Source organism: Prinia subflava, chromosome 10 (genome assembly GCF_021018805.1).
Source record: "Prinia subflava isolate CZ2003 ecotype Zambia chromosome 10, Cam_Psub_1.2, whole genome shotgun sequence".
Lineage (NCBI taxonomy): Eukaryota > Metazoa > Chordata > Aves > Passeriformes > Cisticolidae > Prinia > Prinia subflava.
This window is the reverse complement of record NC_086256.1, coordinates 15,210,281-15,227,265: the sequence shown is the minus strand read 5'-3', so window position 1 is coordinate 15,227,265 and position 16,985 is coordinate 15,210,281.

Sequence of the window (16,985 nt, the reverse complement as noted above, 5' to 3'; positions counted from 1 at the left end):
CAGAGTGAGTTAGACTCAGGTGTTTCTGTGTGTTTATCCTGAGAGTAATGATGTGAAAGGTTGGATGCAAATACCCAGCCATTGTTCCATGAAACCTTTATCTCCTATAGATATGATCATGGCAATAAAAGGTAATCAGTATCGGTTCTGCCAAAAGTTTCATCTGATGTCATCTCTGAGTAATCATTAAATGTTTAGGAAGAGTAAGGCAGTACTGAATTGCTTCACACATCTGAAAAGTGAACTGCATTTGGTGTAATACACTGAAAGAGACCGCAGGAGTGTTGCACAGTACCTTGACTTTCCAAAGAATAGATATTTCTATGGGTAACCATGAAAATAGATACAGAGATGAAATTTCTTTAAGCTTTCTTCCAGGTTCGCAGAAGATTTTGATTAACTAGGATCAGGAATAAGCTTTCTTTATAGGTAAAGCCCAAACACTATATATTTGCCAGTTCATGGCTAGTTAAATTTAATTGCATTACATTGCTACAGAACAAATGTAGCAACCTGGAGTACTGTGTCCACTGTGTTTGTGTTAAAGTAAGCCATGAGTTTGAACTGAAACTGTTGTAGAGAAGGAATGATGATTGCTTTTTAGGGCAATTGTTCTTTTTAAAACTTACATATACGTTCATACCTCTCTGCCATGACAATGTCAATAGCTCTGGAAGGGTTTTTCCTGCAAGGACTCCCATGTGCAATGCAGAATAGTCCTGGTGCAGCCACTCCTGAGGGTAAGCAGAGGCCTCTTCTGTTTACAGCATCAGGTTAAGGTGAATGATGCTGTGATGATTTTGAGTAATTTTAAGAAATTATTTGTGTTAAGTTCTTCATGAGAATGTGAAGAGCTGGTAAGAAAGTACATTTGTTGTGAATAACCTTGATTCATTAGGGCCCTGTGTGTCAGTCTCTATGCACTGAAGGAGTCTAGACCCTTCAGCGTGTGGTATGACTGACTGTGAATTGTTCTGGTTTGTCATATTTTCTGCATTATTCTAATCTTCTCGGTATGAATGGAATCGCATCCCTTTCTGCTTGACAGCAAAGACAAACATCAAGCTGTCCAGAAGACAGAGTGCCATTTTATTCCTCTTTTGAAATTCTTGATGGGATGGACACAACATCAGCAAACACTCAAGAGAGAACCTCATGACCCTCCAATTATTCTTGCTGACATTTTTATAATAATTTCCTTTTCAAGAAATACTGAGTCCTTTGTGTCAGAACAAAAACAAAACAAAACCCCCCTCAAACAACCTCAAACTTTATTTAATTGTTTTTTGGTCAGAACTTGAATTCTACAGTGGTTTTAATTTAAATTAAATTATTGCTCAGAATGTTATCTTTTCCCCACTACAATTCTTAAAATTTAAGCAAAGCATATAATTCTAGAATCATTATGTTAAAATGGCTGTTTATGATTGTTTTAAACCAAATGGTTTGAACCAGCTTTATTCCCAGTCTAGCATTAAATAGCGTGCACACTGTTGCTGTGTAATTGTGGCTACACATTTTAGAATGTTCCTTATGTGTACAGAATGGAGAAAAATCATATTACAATGTTATTCAACATGAAAAACTATTAAAGCCTGCAATTCAAATATGCCTTTTTGAGACTATTGAATTAACAGAGTTAGATTAAAATATGAATGAACTTGTTAAGTAATATTTTATTTTCAAAACCCATTTCCTCTTTATATTATTTATACAGTTGGCGTGTTTGACCAAGAGAATTGATATATTGTCCTCAATAGGGTAAATATCCTCTGTGATTGCTCCTTTAATTGCCAGAGCCATGTTTCTCCTTTCAAATATAGCAGTATTTAAGAAAATAAGTCCATTATTTTTTCTCCAAGCACTGTGCTGTATCCGTAAGATGAGCCTGTCCTTCCTGTTTCTGTGAAGTCATAACCCTTGTACCCTGTGCCTACAGTAACTTTTTGCAAGCACAGTGTATTAAACCAGCCTCTCCCTCCGTGCCTGTGCCCTGTTGGACAGGAGGTGCCAGGCTTTACTGGCACCTGCTAACACCAAGCTGTGCACAATGGATTCCTTGGAGTTCATGGCTGAGTATTCTGATAACAAGATAAAAATAATGTCCGGTGTTAAAAACATCAGAGACTCAGTTGAAACAGATGGAAAGGACAGTGTTTATTCACATTGCGAGGCACAGGACTGCGGATGTTCACTGCACACTTTGGGTGCTTAATAAGCTCAAGTCCCAATGAATTGGCTCTTGACAGTTATGAATGGTAGACTGGCTGCATTAAAGCAATGAGGGAGCTAACAGCAGGTTTGCAACTGAGTTTGAATAAATCATCAACCAAACATATAACGGCATTGTAACAGTAGGCCAAAACCTCTCCAGCCATGTGATTGCTAGTTGCCAGGAGACCATGAATCTTAGGCATTCTGAAAATATTGAAATAATTTTAGCTGTCTCAAATTTATAGAATCTCTGGAAAAATATAATACATTTAAATATATTAAAATATAACTACTTTGTCAGGGTACATGTAAAGCTTTTAGACAAAATATGGCTTTTTAACTAAAAGACTTTTTTTTGCATATTGATTTGCCTTCTTTTGTATGATTTATAATGTATTTAGAAAGAATATTTGCAAAATGTGATGTAGTATTTAAAATCTTGACTGTAGTAGCTCTGTACCTCTAACGAACACATGCAAAACTATTGGGCTCTTAGGTCTCCATCCAGCCATCCCTTTTTCTTACATAAGTAACTTTACACTTTAAAGGGATCCAGTGGAGGTCAAACACACTGCTTTTGTGTTCAAATTTAACTGCATTAACAAGCCTTTAAAAGCTGAGATTTTATACTCTGCTTGCAATTATGTTTCCTGCAAAAAATTATGTCAGCGGTAGAAGCATTGCATCAAATCCAGTCTTTTTTGTCCCTTTCTTCAGAAGGAATTTTGCCAGATACTTGTTTCTGCTATCCACAGATGCAATGTCTACAGGATAGGCCTCATTTACAGTGGGATTTTTAGGCTGACTTCTCGATTTGTGCACTGAATGTTGAACTTGATTGAATTGGATTACATACATAGATATGTAATGTGTAATGTGAGATTGTCTGATGGGCAAAGAGGCGAGAGTCAGAATGACTCTTCATGGGCCGCTCATCTGGTTCATGAGCCATCCCCTGCAAAAGCAGCAATCAGCGCTCACCACCAGAACTTGCTGTGCAACTTGGGATGAGTGTGGGAGACCTCAGAGGCTGTTCAGAGCGCTGAAGGATGGAGCTCTCTCTTTTCTAGATCTGCCACAAATTTTCTTTGTATGACTTTGGGCAGTTGCTTCGTTTTCCTGGTAATAGGGAAGACTTCCCTCTCTTACAAGTCAGGAGAAAGAGTTATTTGCTGATTGTAAGGCTATTGTATTTTGTGATTATAAGGCCATAATTAGTTGTTAACTTACACTAGAAGAAGTAACAGGAAAAAAATCTGATGATGTAGGAAGTATAAATTCACAATGTATTCAAATTCTGCTTTAAATAGATGTAATGAATATACCAGTGATATTCCTTTCGTAAACCGAAATATACAGACATAAGAATTTCTTGCAATGCAATATGTTTTTGCAAGAGTTCTGTCAAAGGAGGGGTTTTTTTTGTTTTTTGTAAGAATTCCCTTTGTGTAAGACAGCAACATCATGAAATAGGCACTAGGCAAAGTTTGGGAGAGAGAAATGGAGTGAGTGAAAACTAAGGGCATGTGAAGAACAGTCACTATCCAGCAACAGCAGCAAAACAGTTTCAATTTTCTGGATTATTAATTCAAATTCACACGCACATGCCAGTTAAAATTAAAGGCCTTTTTTTACGGCTCTAGTTTAAATTAAAGATTATATTCTGCTCCACAAGTCTGAATTAAATAGCTTATTTTGCACACCAAGCTCTCATTTTAAAGCTAATAAAGAAAAGACATAGCATGTACGTGCAAGCTTAAGACAGGAAGGGTCTAAATTACTACACCTGTTTCACTTGGGAGCTACTTTATTAGTGTTACAAAACTTGGCTTTCAATTTGGCAGTCAGAAGCACATTTAGAACAAGCATTTCTTTGTTTTGACAGAAAGGCTATGGTAAATGAATGACATTTGAGCGAGGTGTGAAATGTGAAGGTACAAAATTAACTGGTAAGATAATTACTGTTCTAATTCTGCATAAACAAGCATTTTGAAAATCATTAATAGTTCAGGGAAATAATGTTAGTGATTAAATAAGGTGGTTTGCATCACTGAGCACAACTAAGCTGCTTTAATTACATTTGAAAGCAAGGGAAAGTAGCTAATTAAAATTAGCACAGGGTTCCTGAATGACCAGCATTGCATTGTTGCCCTAACCTGTTTAATTGCTTGTTTATTAATAATATGTCTTTATTTTCCCCTCTTCTGCATTTAGCAAAATTATTAAAGAAGCTAAAATGTGTAAAGAGATATACTTATCAGAATATGCAATGCAGATGTAACCCAGGGAATTACTTCCAAAGCAAGCAACATAATTCAAAAGTTGTAACTTTTCTTCATGTTAATAATGTTTTCTTCCTGAGTCACATTCCTATGTCAATCACGTCCATGGACAAGAAAAATGGTCCTTGGCACAATTGCTGAATTGCAGCATTTTGTAGCTTTATTTGCTTTATTTTTAAAATTGCTTGAATCACTAGCTAAAATATAGGTAATAAATCTAGGAGTAATCAATAATAATTTATGGAAAACATGAGCAAAAATGTAATCTAAATTAGAAGAAAGCTTTGTATTGTCTCAGCCTTTTTTAAAACACAACTTGTGCTACATTTTCCAGCTGCAATAGTTCTGTTCTGAGAAAAGACCAAACTCAGTATCTCAAGGTTTCCAGCATATTTGTCCTTCAGTTAAGAAACATCTGTATTAGATATCTGATTTTCTCTTCCTAGTCTCATGTGTTGTTTTAAGTTACACTTTATTAGCATAAACCTATAGGAAATATTTGGGAGAGGTGTTAGTCTACACACTTGAAGCAAATATACAGTATAATACAATGAAGACAACTAAAAATAGAGTAAAATGCTAATTTATTTTTTCATATTTAGCCATAATCAAGTCAAGTTAAAGCAGACATGATGTTTTCCACGTTGATTTAGTATTTATAGTGTACCTCTGATGTGAAAGGCTCAGATGCATAATAATTTACATACATATACATTTTAAACAGTAAAAATTCATAAAAATGTGAAGTTCTATATGGAAAGGTAGCAGATCCCCATGAAAGCAGGTTAAATCATGGGAATTATGCTTATGGAACTGATAAGCAATTAAAATAAGGAGTTAATTTTAACTTCATGAATAGTAGAGAATATTCAGCAGACAGTACATACATTATTTTATAGGTGCATATTTTTATGAACAAAGAGGAGGGTTCTGCTCTGCATTATAAGATGGTAAAGAAAGATCCAAGTCATGGATTTCAATGAGATTTTTCTGCTTCAAGTCTACACAAAATATGTGATCAGCATTTTGAGCCATAGCATATGGCACCAATAACTGAAGGTTGGAGAGAGACAGCGTTGGTGGATAGGGGTATAGTATCACCATTCAAGTGATTGTTGGGTCAAAGGGATGCATGACAACTTTTTTAGTAATCAGTGTGGTGTATAATTAATGGTGGCATTTCTTTGTGATCTGGCAATGGATAAATAGAATTTTGGTGTTCCTTTTTAATTGCAAGATTCCCTGGCTTTCTGTTAGGTCATGGTCAGCACAATTATAATTAAAACCTTTCATTAACCTTTCCATAACCTATTTCCTCAAATTAATAGCTGTAAAATTGTAAAAGTCACAAGCCCCCCACTATATAAAGAAGAGACTAACAACATTTATCAGGCATTATTCTCATAAATGCTGCAAATTATTGCTCTTCCTATTTATCATGATACTATAACCTCTTTTATTCATGTAGGGTTCTGGTAAAAGTCTTCTGATAGATTTAAGTTGCAACTGTTTAAGATTTTGCAGTCCCCAAAAGATCTGCTCTACCCCTCTTTTGTAAGCCCTACCCCAGAGCTGGGATAGGTCCCCTCCCACCTACCAGCAGTGAGGAGTGTGGGGCTGCCTTCATGTACATTGCTAATAGAAATTTTTGAGATGAGTGGTGAATGAAATCGTGGAAGATGTTTTCCATTTCCTATGTCTTTTTGCTATTTTTAGTATAACCTGAAGAAGTTCTCTGCTTTGGGGAGTTTGTGTTGTTAAAGTATCTAAATAGGCCAAAATCCTTTAATTGTTTAACTCTGAAATATCCCGGAGTTGTAGTTGCAAGTGCTCTTAATCCTATTTATAGAAATAATCCCACTCACTTGCTCAAGGCACAGAGGAAACAGTGACTTGAACTAGGGTCTAGTGCATCCACATCTAATGCTGTTAATGCTGGCCAATACTGTCTGGGCTTCTTGGTTTCCTTTTGTCCTCAGTGAGGACATGAGAGCATACTACAGCAAAAAGTGAACACTTGATAGAACGATTTATTCCTCTGATATGTGCTAGCATTAGAAATTTTATTGAATTTTATTGATATGGAGAAAGCACCGATCCTAAAATGTGATGAGACCCTGCAGGAGGTTTCGACTAGTCAGATGTTTGCTTACAACCTAATAGAGGCAGAGAAATAAATATTTGAAGCAACAAGATGTTACTGACTGATCTAGTGACAGACTTGTTTCTGGTATTTAGTGAGGTAAGCAAAACATTTCCAGCATATACTGGAAGCCTTGTATAGTACAATATGACTGCCAGGTGCTTGTAGCCTTCTATTTTGTGGAAACCGATTTACAGGGAACAGAGATTTGACGGTACTTTATGCATTTGTAATGCCAATTTAAAATTAGAATGAAAAACAAATAACTGCTAGGGTTATAACCATAAACAGTTAAGGATACTAATTTGTGTGGCATCTACCTTTACGTAGCATTAATGAAGAACATGATCATCTTGTAGAACACCCCAACAGAGGAGTCACAAGAACTCAGTTGAGAGCGTTGGCAGTAGCTGTGATCTGATTAACTGTGGCATTTCACTGTGTTATGGCAGTAATGTTAAAGCAGTGTGTTGAGGGGGTTTAATTGTTAAAACTGCCATTCTCTTGCCCCTTTCCTTCATCATGGTCACTGCAGTCATGACTGAAACCTGTCATTAACCTTCCTCAATTTAATTCAATGCTTTCAGCTAATAGCATTAAAACATGAGACGTACAAAATGTGCATGCCATTTTACAAAGTGGAGTGCCTCACCTCCCTGTTCTCTGTAGTTGGGGAAAAGGGTACAATGCTCTACTGGCTTGCTGAAAGCATGTTTTAAAGGCATGATTTTGAGCCCTCTGAAGAGGCAGGCTTGCAATGTAAGTCATGGGGTTTCGCCCCTTTTACAACACAGATAAGCACTGACAAACTGAGTTTTGTGCTGATAAAGGGTGTAAAACTGGCAAAACATTGTGCCACATATGCTAAAGCTAGTTGAGAGAAGAAATAAAAATTAATTGGAGCACACAACATCATAAAGAGGTGGCAAACCCAGTTCTGATGGGATAAGCAAGTAATTGTTTCATTCTAACACCAACAAATGACACAGAACACCTTGCAAAGGTAGGCTCTCTGCAGCCAGTCATCTGCAGAGAAGCAGAAATTTGGAGAGAGATTAGCAAAATCCTGAATAGCAGTTTTTATAGTAAATAGAGGTCAATTAAACAAACATGTTTCTTGTATCAACCAGTTTAGACTGGTCAAATATCAGTAGAGTTAGTGGCATCTCATGTGGTCTTCATTGCTCCTTGTGGTGAAAACCTTTCTAGGTCATATAGCTGATAATCTGAGTGCACCTGTCAGCAAAGCACAAGCATAAATAATCTACCACTGGCTAACTTTTGCCTATAGTGTTAACACCTTTAATGCAGACTTCAGGCCTTGCAAAGAGGCAGTGATGATTATGTAGCAGATGATTCATCACCAGCTGGGCAAGGGAGGTGATTGTACTTGTCTGCTCTGCACTGCTGCATCCCCACCTTGTGTTCTGGGGGCAGTTTTAGGCGTCATGATACAAGAAGACAATGAAGCTATTAGAGAGTGTCCAAAGGAGGGCAACAAAGGCAGTGAAGGGCCTGGAGGGGAAGCCCTGTGAGGAGCAGCTGAGGGCACCGGGTCTGCTCAGCCCGGAGGAGGCTGAGGGCAGAGCTCACTGCAGCCACAGCTTCCTCCTGAGGGGAAGAGGAGCGGCAGGCACTGATCAGTGGCAGGACTTAAGGAAGAAGCATGAAGGTGTGTTAGGAGAATTAGAGTGTTAGGAGAATTTAGGTTGGATGTCAGGAAAGGGATTTTCACCCAGAGGGTGGCAGGGCACTGAAACAGGCTTCCCAGGGCAGTGGTCACAGCACCAGCCTGGCAGAGCTCAAGAAGCCTTTGGACAATGCTCTCAGGTGCAGGGTGGGGTTCTTGGGGCTGCCCTGTGCAGAGCCAAGTTGGACTTTGATCATCAGCTGGGTTCCTTCCAGCTCAGGATAATCTATGATTATGTGATTCTATCTGTTTCAATTGGAAGCAAAAATCCAGAGTCTTATATTTTTTAGTCTTTAGTAGTTTGGCAATATCTTGCAGGCTCAAAATGCAGCAATATATGATATATTCTGAAACAATGCCGCAACTGTATTTCAAACAAATATAATCTGCTTCTGATCTAGAGGGAAAAAAAGCACATAAATAAAATAGCTCAATACAATCCCATTTAAGTATGGCAAAGGTGACAGTGAAAGAAAGAATCTGTAAGTCTTTTGGACATGGTGGCTAATTAATATAAAGCATATGTTTATATATAAAGTCAGGAGCGGATTGTGTACAAATGCCCAGGTTAAAACAACCCTCTTTAACAGCCAGCTGTTAAACAGCCATCAACCTATAGCTGCCTCTCCTTCTCACAGATACAAACATATCAAACATACAGGGCCATATCAACCTTGATTTCTGAACTGCAGAAATAAGAGGTAATATTGGGCATCCAGTACTAAAAAGAAATGGAAAGAACGGCATGTATTCTAGGTAAGGCAAGTGAGTGTGCATCACTTGTGGAATTCTGTTCTGTAGTTTGGCAACCAAGTCAATACTCAGGTCTTACCAAGCTGAGACTTAATGACATCATAAAAAAATCTCATCCTCTGACTCATATCCTAATTCTTTCCATTTGTAACCTGAGCGAAATAAACTGAAGGTGAAAAAAGTCATATCCTCATTTCAAGGAGGACCTGCTGAACTGTTTGCAATATGTAGGCATAACAAGCTCATGCATTGTTTTTTTCACAACAGAAGGTTGTGAGATTCAAATCAGACTGCGTCATCTAACAAGTTGCCTTTCAGTGAGGTAGAGAGAATCTAACAAAACAAACATGAATGGATTTTGAGACTTTGATACTCATAACTTCCTCTCATATGAATGTAATGGGGGAAATGTAAAGACTATGATTTTATTGGGTCTGGATTTTATTCATAGAGAAAAGAATTTAAACCCCCAAACATTATGGAAACTGACACTCATAACAACTGTGCCTTGTTTCTACCATAACTGTATTTTACAGGAATTATCTGTGTAAGGTAGGAAATCAGTGCATACATGTGATAGTATTACTTGACTCTCACTGGATTTGGAAAGCCAAATCAAAAAATGTCCAATCTAAACAAATTAAAGACAATTTGAGGATGGTGCTGAGAGTGCCAGTCAGAAGAAAAGAGCAAGTCATCATGAATTATAAATCAATCAAAATTAAAAAGTTTGTCATCTAGAAGGCACAACAATTGCCAATGCAATCTGCATAAATAACTGGAGAAAAGTTAGTGCTCTAATAAGTAACATCAGTAGAACTGCTTTCATAGGGAATCAGTGAGAGAAGTACCATCTGAGCAGAGGAACTGGTAGGCTCAAATGAGCAAACCCACATGAAAGTGCCATTTTTGGTGGCTTCTCACTGACTGGATTGAGTACACAGTAAGCACAGAAACAGCAAGCACATGTTGGCTTGATTTGCATGTCAGAGCCCAGTAGATAATTTCTGTATTAAAATCTGAGTTACTTTTTGTGTTCTAGATGCCAACAGTTTGTGTCTGAGAGGTGCTTTTAATCACTGTTTTCTCTCTAGTCTGCTGCCCAGCACTTATGCTTAATCTTACACTTTTGGAGATTGTTGGTTGAGCTCCTATAGTATTAAGCAATTAATAGGAATTGCTCAAAGCTGAACTAAGTAGTTTTATTTAACATTTTATATGTCAAATCCATTTGCGACAGTCAATTTTTGTGGCCATCTGCCTACCAGTAAATATTTTGGTATAAAGCCTACCAGTCCATCTTAAAATCCAATGGAAAAAAAAATTATTATTTAGCATTTGAGACTATCAGCCCTTTTAGATTTTCTACTTGTTTCTGTAACAGCAGCAGGAACAGAAAACTTGGGGGTTTTTTCCATAGAACTATAGTGGCATGGGTTGGACATGTCTGTTCTGAAATCACCTGGCTTTGGGGCGTTAAGTAAGACCTTTAACATTGTTATTTGTGTTTAATTTTACATAGCATTGAAATGTTACCTTGCCCTAAGCTGTGGAAGTCACTGCTATCCTATCCAGTAGTACTTTTTAGCACCCTGTCCTTGACTTCATAATCCTAAATGCCAAGCTTGGAAATCTGCTTCTGGCAGAACAAGATCTCTTCATCTTTGGGGTCACGTTCCAGGCTTTTGTTCAGTCACAAGTTTGGTTTGGATTTATCTTCAGTATGTCTACTTGAATATTCAAAAAATCATCAGCTAGTCTAATTTGTTTTTTTTAAAGTCATGTAAAAGACTGATTTGCTTTGACAGGTGGATCAGAAACAGAATTGTAGCTATTTTATCTGGACCTAATTAAACAACCTTCATTACTGGCAGGTATGTGTTCATGATGACGAGAAATTAGCTTGATTGGAATTAAAACTCAAAATATAAGGCATTGAATTGACTTGTTTTTAAAAAATACATGGTTTAAAAATATATCTGTGAAGTACATTTTTAAATGTGGCAAGTACGTGTCTAAATTTTAAATCATGCCCAATTCCACTTTGTATTTTATGTTAATGACACTTGTCACAGGTATTCATGAGGATATTGCCAAAACATATAAAATGGCACCACACCAGTTCAGAATTATGAGACTTTAATAAAACATTAGGAACAGTCTGTTTTAATTCTTGCAGTATCTTGTGTGGTGTATTTGGGATGAATTTCAGTCATGCAAATGAGGCCAGCATGAGACAGGTGCAGTGCTTGTGCCCTCAGAAATGGGCTTAGTGGATCTCAAAGCAGTGCATGTGTGCTGGTCCTGTTTGCTTTCAAAGAGCCCGGTTACTCCGACTGGTAAAATAATCTCTATGTCTGTTGAATTAAGGGGCCATTTCTCTCACTGCCCACTGCACTTCCAGCCTGTGGAACAGATGTCACACCACCTCAGTGTCACTGGAATGCCATGCTAATGTCATTAAATCCTATGATAAACCCTCTTTGCCCAATTTGCCTTCTCCTGCGGTGAATCCAGGCATGCCTTTTTAGGAAAGTCTTCCAGTGGCCCTGACTGTTCACCCAGTCCAATCTGCTGCCTGAGGGTTTCAACACCTACCTTAAAATAACCCGAGTGTACACATGCAGATGAAATATTGGATTGCATATTGCACTGTTAAGGACTCCGATATCCCAATTTTGTATGGCTGCTCTGATTGTGGACAGTTTAAGGCAAGGCATCTTGGAAGAGATTTTTCAGAGTAATTGAAGGAACTACTCTGAGGAACTACTAAGCAGCTGGTTTAACAGCCCTTGGTGTGGATACTACAGAGCTGTAAAGGAGTGAATATCACAGAGAAAAAGCCAACTAAATAAATACAGCTTTCTTTCAAATAAAAATAATAGAGGAATAATATTACTTATTCCAAATGGAAAAAATATATGTTTATCTCAGTTTCTGAACCTAAAATGCTGCAAGGTATTTTTAAAAAGTCCAAACGGTATTTCTGTGAGTCATTTTCTATTCTTCCTATAGATAACAGGTGTAAAAAATCCTGTATTAGAAAGGCAGCTTCTTGGGACAGGATATCTGGTAAAGTTCCAGCTATTCTGGTTATTGTCAACACTGATATAAGAATAGAATATTCTTATTTCAGCATCAGATGTTGGCATCTGTAAGACAAGTAAGGGCTGCATTTTGCTAATTATACCCTTTAAACTGTCATGTAGGGATGCAGCACTCATGATAGTTACATGAACAGGAAATATAATTTGTCCCTCTGAAGGACAAAAATACATAGATGCAAATCCTTAGGTTCTCCTTAGTTAAGGAGAGGCATAAAACATGACTGTATAATCAAACACTAGCTCTGTGAATCCATAGTGCAGTTCTGCTTGATAAAATCAGGTCTATTTTACCAGTTTAGGATGTAACAGTTACCAGTTTAACAATTGGTGATGTGTTTGGACTTTGGAATTTCCACAATGTCTAATTTAATGTCCCAGGATGGGAGTACATAATAATGGAACAGATTACATTTTAAATCAAAGATGAAAACAACTAAAACATAGGAACTGTTTTCTCAGTCAATGGCTACACATCAGAATGGCCCTCAATGAGCTGAAATTTCTGCTGTTTTCTGCCTCTTTCCCAAGAAAAGGTTTTTACTTGTGTGAGTGCACATATTAGTCAGTCCAAAACTGTCCTGTTAACACAATAATTTTTCTGTGTAGCTTCTTATGCTTGAAACTAGACAAAAGATCTTTATAGGGCTATCTGTAGAGCAGTGTATAAACTGCAAACTATTTGTCCTCAGAGGATTTTTGGACTGAGAAAGTCCAGCAACTGCCATCAGTAAAAATTATCTGTGGATAAAATATCACTTTGGAACATGTTTCTGTAAGGCACTATCAACAAATGCAAAATGAGAGTTGGCAATAATGTGCTGATCTAAGCAAGAGCCTTGGGATTTGTTTTGTCTCTGCTGCTGGATGAGTCAGGGAGTTTGTGCAGTCTGTGTGGTTCTGTCCACTGTTATACAAATGAGAGTGCTACCTGCTTGCTTTTGTAATGTGCTTTGAGGTCTGTATGTGTGCACTAAGGATCATTTTCACACAGTGACAGGAAAAAGAAACAACACCTACTCTGCAATGCACATTTTTCCCAATAGTTTATTGGAAACTTAATGTGCCTGCACATCCTTGCTGGGCTGTGAAGAAAGGTATTTCACAAAACATTTTATTAGGTTAACTTGTAAGCCTGGTCTTTGTGTAATCACAGATACCTGTTTGCAAAACCCCTGTGTGTTAATTGTATTCTCTATCACACTGGTCAGTGCCTGTGCCCCTTATTCAGTGGTGGCTTGTGCAATATTAACAGGGAATTCATTTAGGAAGGGAAGTGAAACAAACCAACTCAGAGTGTACATATCATTAGTTTCATCTCTGAGATGTTTCTTTTCCCATATGCATTTGGCTAACTTTACCAGACTATGATCAATGTGCAGACCATGAAAACAGACAAAACCAACTGAAAAAGCAGATTTCCTCTTTAAGAAAAAGGAAAAACTTTCCAATTGATTTAGTGCTTCATAAATTAGCCTAGGGATACCTTTAAATTGTGTTCTTATTATGCATACAGGATTCTACTCACCTAATAATTTTGCTATTCAATTAAAAAAATGTTTTGAATAGCAACCAAACATGCCATAAAAATATACTATCCACATTCTGCAAAGAGTGAAAATGTAAATGAATGGATAGAAAATGTCTCCAGTATGATTTCTTTCTTGTTGACTTTCCAATTTAATTTTTCATGGGAAAAAAAGATGTACTGGGAAATAGAATGCATGATCTACAAGTAGGAGTTTAGGAAGTCATTATATACCCATTAGTTATGTGCATTTATTAAACCTGTCTGGTAAAATTAAGGGAGCTAAAATTTTATGTATTTATTTCTATCTGGTGTACCTTGTATATCTTGTATGCCAGTCAGCATTTAAGATACGCAAATTAACTGATCGTATCAAAGAGCAGAAGCCTTGAACAGGGAAGGATATACCCACTGAAAAACTCTCCTGAGATTCTATAGCTGTGGTCCCTGAGTGAATTTGGGATATTATCCATTTTCATTTAATGATCAAAGCCTTTTATGACTGTCTTTGAAAAACTATAGGAAGTCTAAACAACTTTCTCAGTATTTTTGTTCAAGCTTGAGAAAATCCTTCAGACTGCCCTGGAAAGGAGCACTGAGTCTGTCTGTAGTTTCAGTGTTTGGCCAGTGCACAGTCCTAAGGGTCTTTACTATGGCTATAACACCAGATATTCATCCCCAAGGCACATGATGGTGAGAATATTTATTTACTTAGATACTATCTTAATCAAAGCAAAGCCACAAGAGCTCCTTAGACTGCATATCTTGGCCTGAGTCTATCCAGTAAGAGCCCTAGGGTTTTCAGTAAGTATCTAAAACCCTCTTACATTTACCAGTTCTCCCAGTTTAGACTTACAAATATTCATGGCAGATGTCAGGATTTGCATCCTAAATTTTTACTGGTCGAAAAATAATACAAATAGATGGAAGGAATAATAGATTTTTATTCTATTCCTTTCCCATAGGAAGGGGAATTGGAGACTTCTGCCACTAATGCTCTTTGCTTTCAGTGTGTCTGCTGTTTATTATTGTAGAATCCAAATGAGCACAAAGAAATGGAAGGCAATGGACAAGTAAGCATTTGTTTGTCACACCCCCCTTTTTCACTCTGTCATGGTGAAATATACACTCAGGAGGGCTAGAACTAAATTTCTTTTAGAAGAATGCTCTAAGATCCTGTGTAAGGATGCCTCGGTCTTGCCTTGGTCATCTGTCTGAAGATTTGGTGAAAAGGGTTTTCTGAGCATAGATGTGAAAGTCTCAGTTTGGAAAGGATCAGTGAGGTTCCAGAGAATGCAGCACAGGTTCTGTCACACACTGCCACTTCCAGGGCCCTGTCCCTGCAGGCTAGAGAGAATCAAATGAAAGTGGCCATGATAATGAGGCTGATGTCACAACAACACGGAGCTATTGCCAAAGCTGGAAACAGTCTCCAAATGTTTCACATGTTCCAGTGGGAATAAAAGGATTGTATGCTTTCTCTGTGTGTTATCAGCAGCAATAAGGATCTGGTTCAAACCCCAAAAGATTCCTCTGGAAATCAGCAAATCTATCAATCTGAGCCTCCTCTAAACAGGGGAAAAAACACAGCATTATTTAAAAGAGCCTTTGAAAGAAAGAAGTTTTACTTCTGGCAGATACTGCCTTAGTTTATGTGAATAGTCGATTGAATAGCTGCCCCATACTCCTGGAAGTGCATTCTTTGGACTTTTGCACATTTTTAAGCTTCCTCTGTAGAAGGAGAATATGGCAAAATGATCAACAAATTATTGTGGATACCCTATTTCCTGCATACCCATGCCTTCCTTTCATGTATTTCTTGTGCAGTTCATCTGTGATGGATTAAAGCAGGAAGTTTACAAGTGAAGTTTCAACCTTGGTTTGTAGCTTTTATGGCATCTAAAGGAAAGTGTTCCCTATCCTCTTCATTCCTGGAGTTTCCATGCATCTCTGGGGTGCCACTGCCTTTGGTTGGGATGGCCAGTGTAGGCAAGCAGCTGACAGCCTTGCTCTTGTTATGCAGAGTGTGTCTTGCTGTTGCTGCTGCTCCTTCTGTGCCTCCCTCCTGATGCTTCTTCTGCTTTTCTCTTGCGCATTGTGGCCCCAGTAAACGGCAGCTCTGTGGCATGATCAGAATGATGCAGGGGAAACTCTGTGTGCAATAATGAATAATTAGGTTTCTTAGGGGCTGTTCTGGCTGCCAGCCTGAACACATCCCTCCTCTTTCTTTGTCCCAAAGAATGTTTAGACAATTTAAAGAGACTACAGCAGCCTCAGTGAGCACTGCTGAGAAAGACTTGCCTCTGAGGATGTTATCTTATGAGAGTCCTGGGAGGAGGGAGACCTGAGTTCAGTCATTGCTGCAAATCACAGAGGGAACTGACAGCGTGCCCTAAGTGTTGCAGCAATGTCTAGATTCACTAGGCTGAGTGGCAGCAGCACAGAACCTGCAGCTCGCAGTGTGGGCTGGGCAGTGCTGCACACACAGCTATCTGATGAACTCTTCTGAGGGGATGGACGGGTGTCTGATTTTTAAAGGCTGTCATGTGTAGGTGTGGATCAGTCACCAAACTGCTTCACATGGTCATGTTTAAGCAGTTTCCAACCGTGCTACCAGTAGAAATTTGGGGGCTTTTGTGAAGGTATTGCAACAGAACAGTGATTTTCAAGAATCCCAGTGGTACTTAGAGAAAGTGTTTAAGCACCTAGATCACTTTGATGGACTGTGATTCCAGTAAGGAAGTAAGAGCTTCCTGGTTTTACCTGATGTCTACCTGGCAGCCTGAAAACACTGTAATGCTCCTCAAGAGGTCTCATTACTAAGAGATGCAGAAGTGAAAGGAATACAATTTTCTTGCTTCTACCTCTTTTTGTAAGGTCTAAGCTTGCCATGAGATGCAGGCCAAAGGATTTCTCTGAATTAATTCCTCCTTCAAGTCCTATAGCTGTGACAAAGCTAGAAGGATTTTAGGATGGCATACAAACCATTCTCCTTTACTCTGAGTGATCAGCACTGTGATGCTGATCAGTTACCAGACAGACAGAAGACAGGATTCCAATAATGTAAATTCTCTCTGAAAATGAAGGACTCTGATGAAGGTACATCAACTGTGTGCATTAGGTTTGCAGTGATATTTTTAGGATGTGGAATAAAATTTAAAAAAACATTTGGGAGTCTTTTCCAAAGATAATTGACTATTTAGCAAACAGGGAATAAGAAGGTCTTCTGCCATCATACAGACACATGACGTATTGCTGGCACCCATTTTCC